At 39.6% G+C, this 19,174-nt stretch overlaps 1 protein-coding gene and 1 pseudogene across 1 annotated transcript in view; one reads left to right on the top strand and one right to left on the bottom strand.

Moving 5' to 3' along the window:
• The window catches only part of CNTN5 (contactin 5), a 1,114,755-nt gene that overhangs the window by 653,058 nt on the left and 442,523 nt on the right, over nt 1–19,174 (top strand). The gene's annotated exons all lie outside the window — the stretch shown is intronic.
• On the bottom strand, nt 10,899–11,017 carry LOC120618135 (uncharacterized; annotated as a pseudogene).

Below are 19,174 nucleotides of genomic sequence, written 5' to 3'. Positions count from 1 at the left end.
GGACCTCAGAATAGCAAAAGTCTGGCAATGAGGGGTTATATTTTGCAGAAGCAGAATGAATTTCATCTATATGTGCCAAAATTTTTAGAGATTTTGTTGTTGCTGCCCTTGCATGAAAGTCAGCTAGGGCATTTCCCTAACACTTGAATTTAGTCCTTTTAATGTGAGCCTTGATCTTGATGACAGACAATGTCCTATGCCAAGACATATCACACTTTCAAGAACTTTACATAATTTCTGAAACTCTTATAACATATCCAAAGGCAATATAAAGAAAGCTTAATATTACTTCTTTTCTGATAGTGCTTCCCACGTAATTTAACATATCAAATAAGCCTAATTAGTTCAACATTCCCCTTTTTTTATAAGGAGAGAAACAGATCCTTTGATATTTTCCCAGGACCCTCTGAAAATTTTCAAAGTTAGTTTAGGGTCAAAAAAGATTTTATTTAGAATTTGAGTCTTGAGATGTTTGTCAAAAATATCAAAAGATTCTAAAACACTTGACTAAATAGGATCACAGGTTATTATGAAGCAATACTTAATTATTTGACCAAAGTGATATTAAAAGATTTCAAAGACAAATACAGAAGGTTAGGTCATTATTGAGAAGATTCAGTTTTCTTAAGTAATCAAAGACCTGATTAAGGCAGCATAAAACAGAAAATTATTTTGATAAAACATAGAATCTTTGCTTTCTTGACAGATTACTTAAAAAGAAAAACCTTTTAGCAGATGAAAGAAAATTAAGTTTAGAATTTACATGAGTACACTGTGGAGGAGGAACAACTTTCCTCCACTCTCAAGGTCTTTTTGGCTGGTCTAATAAGACATGAGACAGATTAAGAGAAATAACCAAATTTAATACATACATATGTGTGAGAATCCTACATACCTGAGAGAGTCAGAGACCACACAGGTTTAGAGACAGAAAGGGGATCTAGGAATATAAGACATCCTGACCTAAGGATGAGGTAATGCACCTAGGGGGCTTCAAAGGGTCATTGGAGGATGATAAGAAGAGCAAATGTTTAATAAATAAAAGTTTCTCATATAGGTGAGTCAAAAAGAGATTATTGCTAATAATCTCTTATTATGGGCAAGGCCCCTAATTCAAGTTTTTCTAAGTGGTTAAAGGGAAGGGCAGAAATTTCTCTTGAATAGCTAAAATCGCCTTTACCTCAAAATAATTTGCATACTACTGAGGCACATCTTGGGGGTGACTCGTTCTGAACCCCCGTAACACCATTGGTATTAAATTTAATTTTCAAAACCCTTATAAAAATTCATTTTTAGCCAGCTTAATTACACAAGGTAAAATTCGCTCTTTATCTTTCCAACTTTTTGTATATGTTTAGTTTGTCTTTCATAGCCAGAAGTTTAAGTTTAGATAAAATTATTCACATTTTTCCTAACGAAAAAGCATCTTCATTCTTTATGCCATTTCTCACCCCAAAACACATCCTGCTGTCCTTGCATACAGTCACCATCTTTATTACTATTAGTGTCAATTAATATATTAGAATTTTTAACCTTTAAAAGTCTTAATTTTTAATAAACACTAAGAAGTAAACAATTGTTATGGCATGAACGATTCTAAGACCCACGGAGCCAATTGAGATTAATTATGAGCCTTTATTAGCTGGCCGGCGACTGACTCTCTACCACGCAGGGTTAGAGGAGATCAGCTCCGAGCTTCCAGAGGAGGCAGTTTATAAAGCCTCCAACTACATCCTTGAATAAGCAGATTACAAGAAGCAGAAATTAGCCGTTAACGTTTTGTACAAAGATAAATGTATCTGGGGAACTCTCAGATCAAACAGGGCCTAGTAGACAGTTTTATCATCTGTACCTTGGAATGTTGCACTTCTCCTGGGGCTGGCACCTGGCAATACCACTTCCCTGAAACTGGAGAATTTCCATTTTTACATTCCCCACTGGTTTTCGAAGGGAAATCAAATCATTGATTCTCCGACTTGGAGTGGTTGGTAGTTTGTTCTGAGGACCATGAGTTTTACTGCCTGGACCCGCTTTCTGACATAGGCAGTTATCTAATTAATTACACAGGGGCCAAATAGCAACCCCAGAAATACCAGCATTAGGGGTCTTGTGATGGAGGTAAGCAGTGTAGTTAACCAAGGGGATCCATTGAACAGGTTCTCATACTAAGACCCTGTCCACTGACGTTTTTCTTCTCTGTCATGGAGTCTCTGTCTCACCAGGGCTAAACTATCTCTAATAATACCTGAATGATTAGCATAGAAACAGCAGGTTTCACCCAGAGCCTCGCAGAGACCTCCCTGTTTCAGGAAGAGGAGATCCAGTCCTCTCCTATTCCGTAAGACTACCTCTGCTAGGGAGTTTATGGAGGTCTCTAGGTGAGAAACCAATGTCTCTACATCTTGCAAGTCCCTGTCTACTTGATGACTCAGGGTCCGGTAGTTAGAATCCCCTGTTACTAAGGCTGCCGCTTCAACAGCGGTTGATCCTGCCACACCTATGCATACTAGTGCAGGTATTAGGATAGGCACCCTCTTTGTAATGTGATGGTCTATGTACTGGAAATATTTGTGACCCCTTCCCGGGAGTAGAAATACACTTGAGGGATAACATGAACTAGTACACAGAAGCTATATGTCCCCTGGGACCAGTAGTTGGAGCTGATACAGGGGTTTAGACTGGTATTGCAGGCAAACCAGGTGCCTTGTGGGGCAACTAAGTAAAACGGAGGAGTAGTGTCTATGGGAGTGATGCTGTCACAATTCTGGGCATAGGGTGAAGTGCTTAAGGGATAGCTAGTAGAATGGATACAAGTGCCTTGGCCTTGTAAGTCTCACAAAGTGAGCTTTGCCAGGCTGCCTAAGGATGGCACATAGATCTACATTGAAAATAGGTTGGCTAGAGGTATTCACTATGGAAATAGGAATGCTGTCTCTGTTCTAGTTAACTCCCACCTATACACTTGGGGCCAGTGAAGACTGCTGGAGCGACAGTGAGTGACATGTAGGAAGATAGAGACAATTAAGATGGTCCAGTACGAACCCTTGAAAGTCTTATCTTTAGTGGATCCTCTGACTGACTCAGGGTCCATTATTCCGATGTCTGTGGTGGATGCACAGCCTTGATCCTAGTATCCGATGACAGCGCCCAGCTACCTTGACCGTGGTGGGTGTTGTGATGATGACAGAGAAAGGTCCGTCCCAGTGGGGCTCAAGAGAAGCAGGCTGTACTTTCTTCACCCAGATCCAATCACCTGGAGCATGGTTGTGTGGCTGGACTGGATGCTGAGCGGTTGTTCTGGTGGCAGAGACCAGTTGGTGGTCTCCTGCCGTGTGAGATGGAGGGCCTGCAAAGACTTAAGCAGTGAAAAATTATGAACTTCTGTTAGTTTTTCTTCCTCTAACTTGGTGAGAAGAGGAGGGGGTCTTCCAAACATTATTTCATAAGGTGTGATGCCCTTACAATAGGGTGTGCACCGTGCCCTTAACAGGGCAAAGGGGAGGAGACTCACCCAGTTTTCACCAGTTTTCAGCTTGAACTTAGTTAAGGTTTCTTTCAAGGTTCTATTCATTCTTTCTACTTGCCCTGAACTCTGTGGCCTATAAATGCATGCAATTTCCAACTGATCCCTAACACTTTTGCTAGAGATTGGTTGGTCTGGGCGATGAATGCCGGGCCATTGTCAGACCTGTGTTTTGGGCAGGCCAAATCAAGGCACTATTTCTGAGACTAATTTCTTTGCTACTGCCTGAGCTATCTCCTGCTTGGTGGGGAAGGCTTCAATCCATCCTGAAAAAGTGTCAATGAACACAAGCAAGTACTTGAATATGAAGGTTCCCGGGCTGACCTCAGTGAAATCCAACTCCCAGTGTTTCTCCGGTGCCTGTCCACGAAGCCTCTTCCCTTGTCGTACTTCCTTGGGGGGCCCTGGATTCACTTGTGCACAGATGTGGCACCGGGCTGATACCTGCTGAGCCGTTCGTTGCAGCCCCGGGATGTAATAGTCTCTTTTCATCAGTTCAATTAATTTGGTCCCTCACAAGTGAGTGCTCTGGTGAACCTGGGTTATAAGGTTTCGACCCAAGGCCTCAGGTACTACAATGTGGCCGTCCCCAGAATCCTAACCCACCCAGTAGATTCCTTTTTTCCTCCCAGCTTGTTGCATAGTTCAACTTCCCCTGGAGTGTAGGTAGGGGTGTCTGTTAGCATTCTGGGCAGTAGGGCCAGCAGAATGTCAATTGGCCCCACTGGTTTTCGGGCAGCCTCCTTTGCTGTCTGATCAGCGAAAGAGTTGCCTTGTGCTACCTCAGAGCCCAAGTTCTGGTGCCCTGGGCAGTGGATGATTGCCCCTTTCTTTGGCAGCCAAATTGCCTCAAGCAGGGCTAGTATTTCTTCCTTATTCTTGATTTCTTTTCCTCCCGAGATCAGTAGTCCCCTTTCCTTATATAATGTCCCATGTACGTGTGCCATGGCAAAGGCATACCTGCTGTCTGTATAGATATTAACAGTTTTGTTTTTACCCCACCACAGAGCTTGAGCTACTTGAAGTTCCATGGCTTAGAGCTTGTGCCCAGGTGACAGTCTCGGTGGTTACCACTGCAGCCCCAGCATACCTGACTCCTTCTGAGACGAAGCTACTCCCATCCATAAAGAGAGTAGTGTCTGGGTTCAGCCAAGGGCTGTCTGTCAGGTCTGGTCTGGTGCAGGTGACGTTCTCTAGGACCTCAAGACAGTCATGTAGGGGGTGGCGAAAGTCATCGTCAGGCAGTAGGTTGGCTGGGTCGAGTGTGGCAGTTTTCAGGAACTGTATGTGGGGTGGATTGAGAAGCAGGACCTGATACTGGGTGATTCGAGCATTGGAAATCCACCGGTCCGGTGGACTGAGAAGCACTGACTCAACTGCGTGTGGGGCGATGATCTGGAGGGTCTGCCCTAGTGTCAATTTTAAGGCTTCCTTAGTGAGGATTGTAGTGGCAGCGATTGTCCTTAAACAGTTGGGCCATCCTGCTGCCACGTAGTCCAATCTTTTGGAGAAGTATGCAACTGGTCGCTTTCAGGGTCCTAGGGTCCATATCAGGACCCCTTTTGCGATTCCCCGCACCTCGGTAACAAAGAGCTGGAATGGCTTTTCTAGGTTAGGCAGGGCTAATGCAGGGGCTGTGGTTAGGGCTGGCTTCAGGGTTTCAAATGCCTTCCTTTCTTCCTTTCCCTAGGCTAGATCCTCTCCTTTCTCTCTGGTACTGGTGTACAGGGGCTTAGCTATTTCTGCGAACCCCGGTATCCGAAGACTGCAGTAACCTACTGCTCCCAGAAACTCTCGAACCCGTTGCTTGGTGCACAGCTGGGGTATCCTCAGAATAGCCTTGATCCGACTAGAGGACAGGGCCCTTTGGATTGGCTCCTTGCATGGTCGCAAGCGGGACCTCGGTCATCTTCTTGGTCTGTGCTATATCTACCTCATCTCTATTGTTGAATACTCGTTGGGCTATCTCGACCAGTTCAGACAGGTTCTTGCCTTCAAACCCTTCCATCCTCTGCAGTTTCTTTCTAATATCCGGGGCCGACTGACTAACAAAGGCTAAATTTACAGCCCTCCTATTATTAGGGTCCCCTGGGTCAATAGGGGTATATAACCTGTACGACTCTAAAAGTCGTTTCAGGAACGCCACCGGTGCTTCATCCTTAGCTTGGATGACCTCTCTTACCTTAGATAAGTTAATGGGTCATCGAGTGGCAGACAGGAGGCTCTGGAGCAGAAGCTGGCGAGACCGTTGGAGAGCCTCCTTACCTTGGTCGGTGTTGGGGTCCCAGGTAAGACGGGTGTTCGGGAAAACATGCGGGATGCGGGCTGGATCAGTGGAAGGCTGCCCGTTGGGCTCTGATACCATCCTTGCAGCCTCCCTCAGGATTCGTTCCCACTCTTCTGAGGTAAACAGGACCTGGAGAAGTTGCTGACAATCATCCCAAGTCGGCTAGTGAGTAAAGAAAATAGTCTCTAGGAGAGAGATTAATCCCTGGGGTTTCTCTGAGAATGAGGGCTTCTGGTGTTTCCAATTGCATAAATCCCCGGCTGGAAAAAGGGACATAGACCATGAATGGCCTCTGGGTTTCTCCTTCAACTGGGGGTGCCAATTGCTGGAGCGAGGCCAGGACTGCTGCCTGGTTTGACGAATCAGGAGTAGGGTCAGAGTTTTGTGAGGTCTGATACACAGCTCCAGTGCAGGTATGGGGAGGGCTCCAGACAGGTTCTGCCTCCTGGTTGGACGGAGACAGGAACAGGTTACGAGGGAAGTAAGGGGGAGGAATAGTGATCTCGGGGTCCTCAGGGAGTTCCTGTAAGACAGGGTAAAGAGTTAGGTGCCTGTCCGGACGGTTTCTCCTTTTGCCCCTTCGGTGCTGTGAGAAGGATAGGCTTGGGAGTCGCCCTTGACTCTTGACCACAGCGGCAGCCCTTCAAGTACTTGGGGGCATCAGAAACTTTATTAACCCACACATTGATATATGGAGCCTGATCAGGGTGGCCAAGATCTCTGGAGATGATATCTCGCACCTGAAAGGCTGCTTGCAGGTCGAGTGACCCTTCTGATGGCCACCCTGTTCCAAATCTGGGCCACTTTAACTGGCAGAACCTTTGGAGGTCGAAGGGAGTGACATTAGCTCCATAGGCTTGGACTCATCTCTTAAAATCCTTAAATTGGTTAAAGAGGCATTGCAGAGGGGTAGGACAATTTGAGGAGGAAGCCTGACCCATGTTAGTAAAGACAGGAAAGAAAAGAGAAAATCCCCACAAACGCCAAATAAACCAGGGCTAGGATCAGCCTCTAACCTAATGTCTAGTCAGGCGGGACCATGGGGGCCAGATCTAAGGAAAGAATCAAACTAAGTAAACTTATGAAGGCTAAAGCAATAGGAGGGTAACAGTACATTCGGGCGGTCTAGACAGGCAGACACAATACAGACAGACAAGACAAACTACAGGTAACACAAAACGCTAGCGCACTAGAAAACTGAATACCTGGAGTCAAGTCTGACGTCTCAGACCTTGACCGGACTAGGGAAGTATTGCTGCGTCCAGCCTTCCACTAGTTCTCTTTAGGGCCCACTGACAAACAGATCCAAGCACAGTCTTACTCACCGGTGAAGCTGCCCCAGATGGCTCGTGCCCAATTGTTACTGAATTAAACCTTTTTGTCCACCTGCCGTCCTGGTCGAGTCTGCCTGGCATCCGGGGCTGAGGAACGTCTCTCAGCGGCCGTCCCCTGGACAGGCAGGTCCTCGCCCAAGGCAGCCAGAGTCATGGGTCTTAGGAGATCTCCCCCACTGGAGAGATCTCACTGGGGCCTCCAAATGTTATGGCACAAATGATTCTAAGACCCATGGAGCCAATTGAAATTAATTATGAGCCTTTATTAGCCGGCTGGTGACTGACTCACTACCACGCAGGGTTAGAGGAGATCAGCCCCGAGCTTCCAGAGAAGGCAGCTTATAAAACCTCCAACTACATCCTTGAATAAGCAGATTATAAGAAGCAGAAATTAGACATTAACATTTTGTACAAAGATAAATGTATCTGGGGAACTCTCAGATCAAACAGGGCCTAGTAGACAGTTTTATCATCTGCACCTTGGAATGTTGCGCTTCTCCTGGGGCTGGCAGATACCACCTCCCTGAAACTGGAGAATTTCCACTTTTACATGCCTGCACATGTCAAAGCCAAAAGAGACAAGAACAAAAGTTTACAGCCCAGAAAGTAGAGGTTTATTTAAGGAAATAGCGCCAAGCCTGGAGACACAGGTGAGCTAGCACTCGAAGACCTGACTCCCTGATGGCCTCTATGGCAGGGGTCTCCAACCCCCATGCTGTGGTTCTGTACCAGTTTATGGCCTGTTAGAAACCAGGCTTCACAGCAGGAGGTGAGCAGTGGGTAAGCAAGTAAAGCTTCATCTGTATTTGCAGCTGCTCCCCAGTACTAGCATCACTGCCTCAGCTCCACCTCAGATAATCAGACATTATATTCTCATAAGAACACCAGTCCTTGGTGCCTAAAAGTTTGGAGACTGCTGCTCTAGAGGATATGTTATATACAGGGAAACTCATTAGTCATGGTTCCTAAGGTATTTGGGGTCATGGGCCCTGCTGATTGGTTGTGGCTAGAAAAGGAGACAGTTGATCATTGCCTCAGGTCCTGATGTCAGTCATGGCATCTTTCTGTTTGGTTTCAAGAGAATCCCAGTAGAGTGTTCTGCCTTCATGGATGTAGAGCTGCAAGATGTTATCTTTATTTTGACCAAAACTCTTTCTGTGATTAAAAGACCTGAGGCTTTGTTTTTAAGACTAATTGATGATGATCTAAGGGTTTTAGTGATTAAGGGAGTGGTCATGCAGTATGCCAAAGGATAAGGAAAGAAAAGAAGCAAGTGACCCCAAGGCCAGTTTGAATCAAAGAGAAAGAGAAGAGAAAAAGTCGTTTTAAAGAGGTGAAGATTTGCATGGTTACATAGCCATAGGTGGTTTTATTCAATAGTCTTTTCAGAATGGAAAGGCAGTTCAGACAGAGAATTACTAGAATGAGCACTCAAATAAAGGAAGATAGAGGGGAGCAGTAAGAGTTAGGTTTTTTGATTTAGATACTTTATATCTCTTTAATTTTTCATTAGCCTTTTGCAATAAATCTTTCAATGAAGCTACTTTGGAATTTTGAAATCTTTTGTAAGCTTCTATATGACAATTAAATAGCCATCTTATTCTGTTTGATTGATTTGGGAACCCTTACTTTCAAATGCACTTTTAAAATAATTTTGTCTAACTGGAAATCTCACAATGGCCATTGCAACTGTAGGCTGTCTCCAGCAAGATTTTCCCTCCTCTGCAGCTTCTGGAACTATAGTTCTTAAACATAAAATAAGTAGGTGTGCCGAAAGGTGGCACACTCAATTCTTTGGATATAAAAGATCCCATTTTTTAATATTCACTTGAAGATCTCCTGCTGGACCCACTCCAGGTCAAATCAGATCCACTCTGATCCCAGACTCAGTCCATTTTTTAAGTTGGACCCAGTTTAAAATTTGACTCTGGAAGAGGCTAGAACTGCGATTAGGTTGTTTATTGACTTTTGGTTTGGTTATATGGTTTTGTTGCAGGATTCTTGAACAGAGAGATGGGATACCTAGGCTATAAGCAGGAAACAGCATTTATTGATGCCGGCACCAGCTCAGCGGATTCTTATCCAAAAGCTAAGCTACGATTGTAATATAACGGGCAGTTTTATACAGTCTTGTCATTCTTACACAGCTACAGATATAAAGAAGAAGATTAATTGGTTGGCAAGCTATGAAAAAAACTGATGTTAGACAGAGAGTCCTTGAGGTGGGGGAAGGGCAGTCAGGAACGAACTCGTTAAAGCAGAAAATGGCCAGGCAGGGTCAGGCTGCCATAGTTTAGCAAGACTATTCCATTTTGGCCTATTGTTTCTTTTTTTAACATTAGTATAATCAATTTTCATTCACATATCTACTGATTTTAAATCTAATACACTTTTGAATACACAATTATGATTGATGAAGGACTAAACATTTGAAGAAACATTTTTTAAAACTATACTATTTGGAAAGATTCTAGAAATGTCAAATTAAGTCGTGATGCTGTTACCGGAGAGTGGGATTCCTCTCTCAGTGCATTGTCCAGGCTCTTGATGTCTCAAACAAAGAATTGAGCAAGACACCAAAACAGAGCAGAAAAGAATAGCTTTATTAGAAGGGAAAGTAAAGCAACAGTACACTTCTGGACATGGAAGCAGTTCCAAGCAAGAGAAGAACAGTTCAAAAGGCTCTAGGACTCAATGGCCCAATAACAAATTCTTTGGGGTTTTTATCCCTATTTGCTGTGGGTGGTTACTTTTCTTAGAGCAGTGGGCTTTCTTGATTGAGAACTAAGATTGACAGGACTCAGCAACTCATCATTTGCTTTCTGCGCATGTTTGTTTCCAGAATTCAGTTGGTTATGATGACACTAATGAACTTCTGAGCATATGCATCATTTTATAATGATGATATAATAAGGCTCAGGTGAATTAAAGGTCGTTAGGGTCTTCATTGTGCAGGTGTGAGTGACTGGCTAGTACACAATTATCTGCTTACTTGTTTCCTAGCATTAGTATTACTTGTTTCCTAGTTACTTTCAGCCTAAAAATGTCCTCTGGCTTGCTTGATTGTGGGCTGACCAGGGTGGACCCTTTCTAGAATAGGATGACCTCAGAGTCTTTGCAGGTGGACCCATAACCTCTTACCTAACTCTCCCGCTTAACCCTTTTCTAAGAGCCATGAACCCCTTTTTATTAGTATGGATATTGAGGGACAAGAGGTCTTTTCTTCTGTATCTGCTTCCTGCTGAGGAGGGTCATAGTCCCTGCCTATTGGAGTTTCATGGAGCTCTTTCCCTCTGCCTTAGTCAGAATAAAGTCTTGAGTTTCCTGCCAAAGTGTAGCCTTTGTACCTAGACAAGAAAAACAACAAACTTGTTACTTGAATCATATACTTAGTTATATGATTCTATTATTATTGATTTGGCTATCAAGCAGTTAAAGGAAAATAGACTTAGTTAATATATTTAATAAAAGAAAACTGGAGCAAATGTCCCTCCCATTTGGACTCCTATCAGCCCTGGTTCTGATCTAAAGCCCCTTTCTTGCCTATATCACAAGAAGAATTTTGAATTTGTAATGATTCTTATCATCAATAGCCAGAGGACCTGAGTCACCAGTTTCAAGATAATCATCTAAGTTCCAAGGAGAGGGTCTTTTTTTTTCTTGTCTTTTATTTTTTAGGCAAGGTAACCCTTGGTTGACCTCACAGATTGCACGGATTTGTCAGTTTACAATCCCTTATTTTTTTTATTTTTTACGCCTACAGTACCTGGTCTTCTTAGGTGGTCTCCCATCCAAATACTAACCAGGCCTGACCCTGCTTAGCTTCCGAGATCAGATGGGATCGGACTTGTTCAGGGTGGCATGGCCGTAGACACAAAGGAGAGGGTCTTTCTCCAAAGAAAGGAGGAAAGAAAAGACACTTCACTAGGTTTCTGAAAAAGATTAAGAATTTTGCAGGTGATGATCTGTATCAATGCCAAACACAAGCAAACCCACGTAACATGATTATGCCAATTGTTGCCATATGAAGCATCATATCATAGTGTTGGAATTTAAATTTTATTTGAGCATAGTGCTAGGTCCTTAAAAATGTTAAAATTTTCAAAATACCCTTAACGCAAGTTTTTAAATTCCCATAATGCTCTGTAAAAGAAAATATCAAAAGAAGTAGAAAAGAAGCCACAGACTAGGAGAAATTTTTAAAAGGTATAGCCAGTAAATGACTATTATCTAAAATATACAAAGAATTCTTGAAACTTAATGTAAGAAAACAACCTGATTAAAAAATAGGCCAAAGACCTTAGCAGATACCTCATCAAGGAAGATATACAGATAATTACATGAAAAGATGTATCACATCATATATCATCAGGGAAATGTAAATTAAAACAGCAATGAAATATCACTATATGCCTATTAAAACAAGCAAAATCCAGAACACTGACAACACCAAATGCTAGTGAGGATGTGGAGCAATAGGAACTCTCATACATTGCTGATAGGAATACAAAATAGTATAGCTGCTTTGGAAGACAGTTTGACAATTTTTTATAAAATTAAACATACTCTTACCATAACACAGCAATTGTGTTTTATGATATTTATCCAAAGGAGTTGAAAATTTATGTCAACAAAAAACCTGAAGCAACCAAGATGTCCTTCAGTAGGTGGATGGATAAATACTGTGATATATCTAGACAATGGACTGTTATTCAGTGATAAAAAGAAATGAGCTATTAAACCATGGGAGACATGAAGGAAACTTAAATGCACATTACTAAGTGAAAGAAGTAAATCTTAAAAGGCTATATATTGTATGATTTTAATTGTTTGACAACCTAGAAAAGGCAAAATTCTGGAGACAGTAAAAAGATCATTGTTTGCCAGAGATAGCGGCTTAGGGTAGAGATGACTAGGCAGAGCACAGATGGCTATTCAGGAAGTGAAAATACTCTGAATGATATAATGATGAATATATTACTATATATTTGTCCAAACCAATAGAATGTATAAAACAAAGAATGAAACTATGGACTTTGGGTAATTATGAGTCAATGTATGTTCATCTTTGGTAAAAAATAAAAACAATATATATATATATTTAGAATAGTATATATATATATATATATATATATTCTATTCTAATGAGTGAGTTGATAATGAAAGAGGGTATGTATGTGTGGGGATGGGAAATCTCTATCCTCTTGATTTTATTATAAACCTAAAACTGCTCTAAACACAACAAAATAAACACAAAAACAAAAACAATAGTCTTTAAAAAATTCCATTCATTAACTTTAATATTATACTCATTAGGCAGAGATGTGTTGGGATTTTTGTTCTATAGGCATCATTATTTTATGGGATGACACCAAGATAGAATGTGCAGTCATGTACCACCTAATGACATTTCGGTCAACGACGGACCACATATATGATAGTGGTCTCTAAGATAATAATGGAGCTGAATTTCTTATAAGAAATGGTAAGATATGGGGTTCTGGAGAGATTTTTTTTTCCTCTAACAAACACAATCTCTGGGAGGCTAGCGATAGATTCCCTCTGAGTCACAGCAATTTAATTTCGAGTGCCACAGATTGTATCCCAGTCAGTCACTGTCCTGTTTTAGCACAAAGGAGCCTATTCCCTGAGTGCTACATATTTAGAGGGTGCTACAGCCCTCTCAGATCTAGCTCGATGGTGTTCAGAGTACATTGCTGTAAATTCTTTGTTGAGGACCTAAGATCCTGTGCAAGGACACAGGTCCACAGAAACTACCTTAATAAATATTAAGTGCCACTGCCACTTTAGTGAAAGCTTTCTTTTGCAGTGTGGAGTCAACCTATCCTTGTACTTTGGAAATATTTTCAGGTTATAATAATGTAAAGCAGAGGTAAGTTTTATTTCTTAAGTAGATTCAATGCCAGAGAAAGTTCTTTATGCCAAATAGGGTCAGTGGAACCAAAAACAAATTTCCAAAGTCAAAATATTGAATCTTCAGTTCTATACTCTCTCAATGTTAAATACCCATTTTTTTTTTTTTTAATACCATGAAGTTCCTTAATCTGACCACTACTCCAACGTGCAATAACCAAAACCACATTGCCATGACAATTCCTCATGGAATTGTCTCTGTCTTATTTTCTTATTCCTACTGATCCTAAGGCCACCTTTCACTCCCTCCTGACAGTCATTCTTATGGTGACCTACGCCTTACCCAGCCTGTTTCTCCACAATGTTTCCAATCACTCCAGCCCACATTTCTGTCCATGGAGCAGCACTGACATCTTCGATGTTCTATTTCTAAACTTGTGGAAGGAAACAGGGGGAGGGTTTGTGAGACAGTGTTTATAAAGTCTACGATAGTGTACAATAATGTCCTAGGCCTTCACATTCACTCAGCACACATTGACTCGCAGAGCAACTTACAGTCCTGTGGTGTTCATTTATGGTAAGTGCCCTATACAATTGCCTACTGTATTCAGTGCAGTAACATGCTGTGCAGGTTTGTAGTCTAGGAGAAATAGGTTCTACCATATAGCCTAGGTGTGTAGTAAGCTATACCATCTAGATTTGTGTAAGTGTACTACTCTATAATGTTGGCACAAAGATGAAATTGCCTAACGATATATTTCTCAGAACATATCCCCATCACGAAGTGACACATGATTGTATTAAGTGATCAGAACTACAGGATACTTTTATATTTGGTATATTTTCGTTCTACTCCTTTGTACTCTTGTTTCAAATGTAAGTTAACATAGCTCACAATGATAAATAAAATACAGCCAGAAAATACAAATTAAAACACATGAAAATGATGAAAACAACAAACATTGGAACATAAAATAGAGCCAGGCTTGTGACTAATTCAAAGTGTCTACTCATACTTGCTATAGGCTAGTCCCATTGGGGTAATTAGCAGTCAAGAAAGAAAGAAAATCTGGTCAGTTGTATATTTCTAAGTGTTTCAGGGATTAAAATGATATAGTTATTGAGTAGAAACAAAGATATTTCTGACACTAAGATCAGGCAAATTTTTCTGGAAGGCCCTTATTAAGAGTTTATTATTTGATATAAAGACCAATGACCTGAGTGGTATTCTTATTGTGTACATAACAATGAGTTTCATCGGCTTCAGTAAAGGCAGATAAACCTAAGCATCGACAGCAAAATGAGAATTAATTATCTAAAACTCTGCTCCTTAGTCTTTAATATATATATAATCACATATGAATCTTGTTAAAACAGAACCCCTTTCAATAGATCAGGAGTAGGACCAGATAATCTGCATTTATAAAAAGTTTCCAGGTGATAGTGATATTGCTGGCCCGCAGACCATACTTTGAGCAGCAAGGCTCTAGCCTGGGAACCAGTTTGATATAATTGAAGTTCTTTGCTGCTCTAGTTCAATCCATATTTAGAGTATCAGGAAGAATGGATAGTCAGTATTTTTTGAATAATCTTCCATAACTATTGTTTTCTCATCTGAGCATTTGATATATCTTGGCTAGGTGTACTTTAAGTTTGTTCTCTCTGACAAGAGCCTGACATATGGCATTTGTCAGGTAATTCCCTTTAGCCTTAATAGAGAGTAAATCTGGGGTTGACATGCTCTTGTGAAAAATGAGAAAACTAACAGAGCCTGAATGCAAAGTCATCCCACTCCAGCTCAGAGTTAAGCCCAGAAGTACTCCAGGTAGTGCTAAAATTTTTCTAAGAAATGTCAAATCCAATTTGCAGAGCAATTTGAGAAAGCAATTCCACTTCTGTGTATACAATCTGGAGAAACTCTCCCACATATGCATAAGGAAATGTAAAAAGTATGTTCACTGCAATATCTTTAATAGAAAAAAATTAGAAACAACTTAGATGTCCACCAGAAGGGGAATGGGTACATAAATTCTGCTTTTTTAATCATTTGAAATTTAAAACTGTTACAGTGAATAGACTATATCTTTATGAAATAAAATGGATATACCTCAAAATATAATGGTTAGTGAACAAGAAAGGTATAGAATATTACACATAATATGATACCATTTATGTAAAAAATAAAAATAATATATATTATTTATGAATACATATATATGGTACATTTTTAAAAACATAAACTTGAAACAGCAAATTGACTATGGTGGTTACCTATAGTCAGAAGACAGAGGGAGAATGAGAGCAGAGAAATGCTACCAGGATAGGGAAGATAGATGACCTCAACTATGTGATATTTCCTTTCTTAAAATAAAAAAAAAAAAAATAGACTAATATGATGACACCTGTAGGAGGTAGATTCTAAAATGGCTCACAATGATCCCTACTGCCTGGGGTTTACAGTATAATTCCTTCTCCACCATTGTGAGCTGAAACTAGTAACCTAGAGAATAGATTATGGCCAAAATAATGGACTATAACCCTCAATATTGGGTTACAAAAGACTCTGGCTTCCATCTTACTTCCATTTCAAAGAAGAATGCTTACTTGGGACCCAAATAAACAAATCTTGACTGAATATAGGGTTTGGTTGCCCATTATTATACCAATATGTATTATTATACCAATCATTAAACCAATCTATTGAAATGATCACAAGATAACACAGGAAGTCAGAATAGATGAAATTTATGAAGAAACCCTTAAAATTGTGGTATTGCAAGAAGTCTCTGTAGAAAGTATAGAAGTATGGTAAAGACATCAACAAAATGAATGAGTTATATGTTCATTATCTCACAGTCTCTCTCTGTGTATCAGAAAAGCAAATGTGGTTTAATTGGGTCCTCTGGCTGTGTGTCTTTCGCAAAGTGGGAATGCAATCTTATCTCAAGGCTCAAATGGGTACAGACCCACTTGAAAGCTCACTCACCTCACATGATTGTTGACAGGATCCAGTTGCTGAGATTCACTGAGGGGCTGCTGGCCAGAGGCCAATCTCAGGGGGCCTCTCCACAGAGTGGCTCACAAAATGGTGCTGACTTTCAACAGCAGGAGCAAGAGAAGGCAAACAAGATGGCCTCAGGAAGATTATAATAGTCAATTATTGACACTTGACTGAGGTGAGAAAGTGGAGACAATGAATGAATAAAAATATTTGAGTTAGACCGATTAAGGGGAGAAGAGAAGTAGAGCTGTATCTGGAAGAGGGAATGTTGCTCATTGGAGTTGAGCCATCTGAGAAGTCCTCAAAGATTATTTTGCTTCAACCTGATATTGTTACTTTGGGCAATAACTATGCTTACTGTAAATTGTATTAGTGCAAATGTTCCACAGACCAAGAGGTGTTATCTAGTTTAAAAAAAAAAACTGAATTGTTAATACTTAAAAGTAGTTCTTTAAATTTACAGAATATAATTCAATTGATTTTAAAAAATTAACTAAGGTTTAAATTAGAAATTCTTATGGTTAAGTAGATTAATTGAAAACCTTTAGGAGTCAGCACATCAAATACCTGTTAAACATGTCCTGTTTTTGGATTTAGCAATGTAGACAAAAATTAAACCACTGGTGATAAAATACCTGTCCCTCCATTTATAAATGAACAGCTGATACTCTGGTCTTTGATTTAATCTCTTTTTGTTGTGGTGGTTTTAGTATTAGTAAACTTAACTAAGTGTAGGGTGCATCTCTTATTTTTGATGAGATGGTTGAGTTTATATATTTTATCTTCATTGTACAGAAGCAGTCTGGATTAAGATTGAGTCTGACTAGAAAGTTCGGACTTTTACTATGGGAGCACATTTCTGAGATTCAGAAACTACAAATGCTACCTCAGGTGAAAAAAAGAAGTGTGTTTTTTAGAAGCAGTTAAAGAGAATTATTTCTTACTAAAGCTAAGCATATAATTTTGGATCTCTCTAATTCTCTCAGTGATAAGCACAACTGCAATTTACACAACACTTGAAGTCTGCCCAGCCTTTGATGTTTCCACCACTAGCTTTTGACATTTGGAAGATTCCTTCAATCTATCAAATTTGTTGTCTCAGCTCCTCAGTACCTTCAGCTGAATTTCATTGTTAACATGGCTTTTTTCCAGATTTGAATTGGCACATGGACAATAACATCATGACTCAAAGTGATCTCTGCGTTAACAATTTTCTGTTGTTTCCTCAAAATACTCTTTGCTGATATTTAAATAATCTTTAATGAGAATAAGAATTCCCTCTGGGAGGGAAAAAAAGTATTTCACTTGGATAATATACTACTATGTAAATCAGATTACTACAGTTTTTCTCATTTAAAAAGAGACCATATTCTAATAGAAATCTTATAATTTCATAATCATTAATTAAAAATTTATAATTTTATTCTTTTATTGTATTCTTAATTTTTACTGCTATTGTTATTATTTTATATTAGTATGCTTTTCTATCCAGTTTCACTATATGCTATTTGAGCAAGACCATCTCATATATGCCTCTTTATTCTCTTTCAACAGTTAGAGCAGTGCAAGCTTACAAGGAGCTTAACATTAACAAACATTGTTAAATAAGGAGGCACCTACTGAAGGAATTTGAAGTCTGAATTTAAGTTGAATTTCTACACTATGATAGAATATTTGCTTGAATATTTTAACTAAACAGTGTATTTTGGACTACAAATAAAAGGAGAAAAAAACAATGTGCTCCCTCTGTTGACAAGGTGGCCTACTGGTTTGTCATCTTCTGAAGGTAATAAGGGTTGATACACTTTGTCATTCTCATAAGTGATAGCATCTCTGAATCATTTGACCTATCTTTTATAGCTACATTAGAAAATGACAAAAAATCTATTAAACACTCAATTTATATTATGTGTGCAACATAATGCCATTATACATAAAACATTTATCAAAATGCTTTTTAATAAATAATGCTTTAATTCTTAGAAATCCTTGAAAGTTTTATAATGACAGTTTACACTCATTTAACTTTTTTAAAGAAACTTAATTTCAATGTTGAAAGGCAACTTAAAGTTAAAAGAATGTGTGCATATTTTCTTTAAGAATTCATCTTAGATGTTTACATGGTATGAAAAGTTTTTCTCCTACTGTAACTGAATGTCATTATAAAATACAATTTCTAATAAACATTTCAAAATTTCTAGAAATTATCATGTAAAATGTATTAATGATTATTAAAAGTACATTTCTTATAATTGTGTGGACATAAGAGGCTAATATTTCCTCTAGATTATATTACTGATACACTTAGGTCACATTATATGAATAAACTAGATAAGGCCATAATTAGAGCTAACCAGAAGGTGAAGAGGGTTGAGGTCTGGCATTAGGCCTAATTTTTGAGAAAAAATAGGCACAGAAGTAAATGTTTAAAAGAGGATTGAAGTCCAAAAGGCAAATTTGGAACCTAGGGAGGCTTGATAATGTTTGGTCATGATCCAGGAAACAAATGAAAACATAATGATCCAATGCCAAGAAGTAAAACTTCCCTAAGGAACCCACTGTAGGAGTCTCAGATTAGATGATACTTAAAATATCTTGGCAGGAAGAAAATTATTATCCAAGTAGCCTATCAACAAATGGTACTAGTTTCAAATGGGGTTAGAGAGGGTGAGATATCAGCTCGATCCGAAGACAAGACTCTACAAGGGAAATCATCATCTCCATAAATAAAATAATATATCAGTGCTTCAAAAAACTTCACTGGGTGAAAGGCAGATGGGCCCCAGAGTCATCATCTCATGGAAGAGCTTTAGTTTGCTGTCAGGCATCTCTCATGGAAGACTACTGACAACACCATCCTAACTTTAGGCAGTCATTCATTGTTTCTTGTTTATTGCTCTAGTCTGATTCTAAGAAGGGGTGGCACCTCTCCCTCAGAGGTATTCCAGAAATTTATGCAGTGCTTTGGTTGTCTCAGTGATTCTATGACACACTCCTTTAATTTAGAGAGTAGAGACCAGGAATGCTGAGTTACCTATAATTATAATGCACTGGACTCATAGATGTCCTGCAAGACACTCACATGAGCTGAACATTTTCTTTATAATTTTTTGAGAGTAGAATCTAATTCTGCATTATATTATATATGTTATTTT

This window comes from Pteropus medius, unplaced genomic scaffold (assembly GCF_902729225.1).
Source record: "Pteropus medius unplaced genomic scaffold, Ma_sr-lr_union100, whole genome shotgun sequence".
Taxonomy (NCBI): Eukaryota; Metazoa; Chordata; class Mammalia; order Chiroptera; family Pteropodidae; genus Pteropus; species Pteropus medius.
This window is presented reverse-complemented; position numbering and strand designations above follow the sequence as displayed.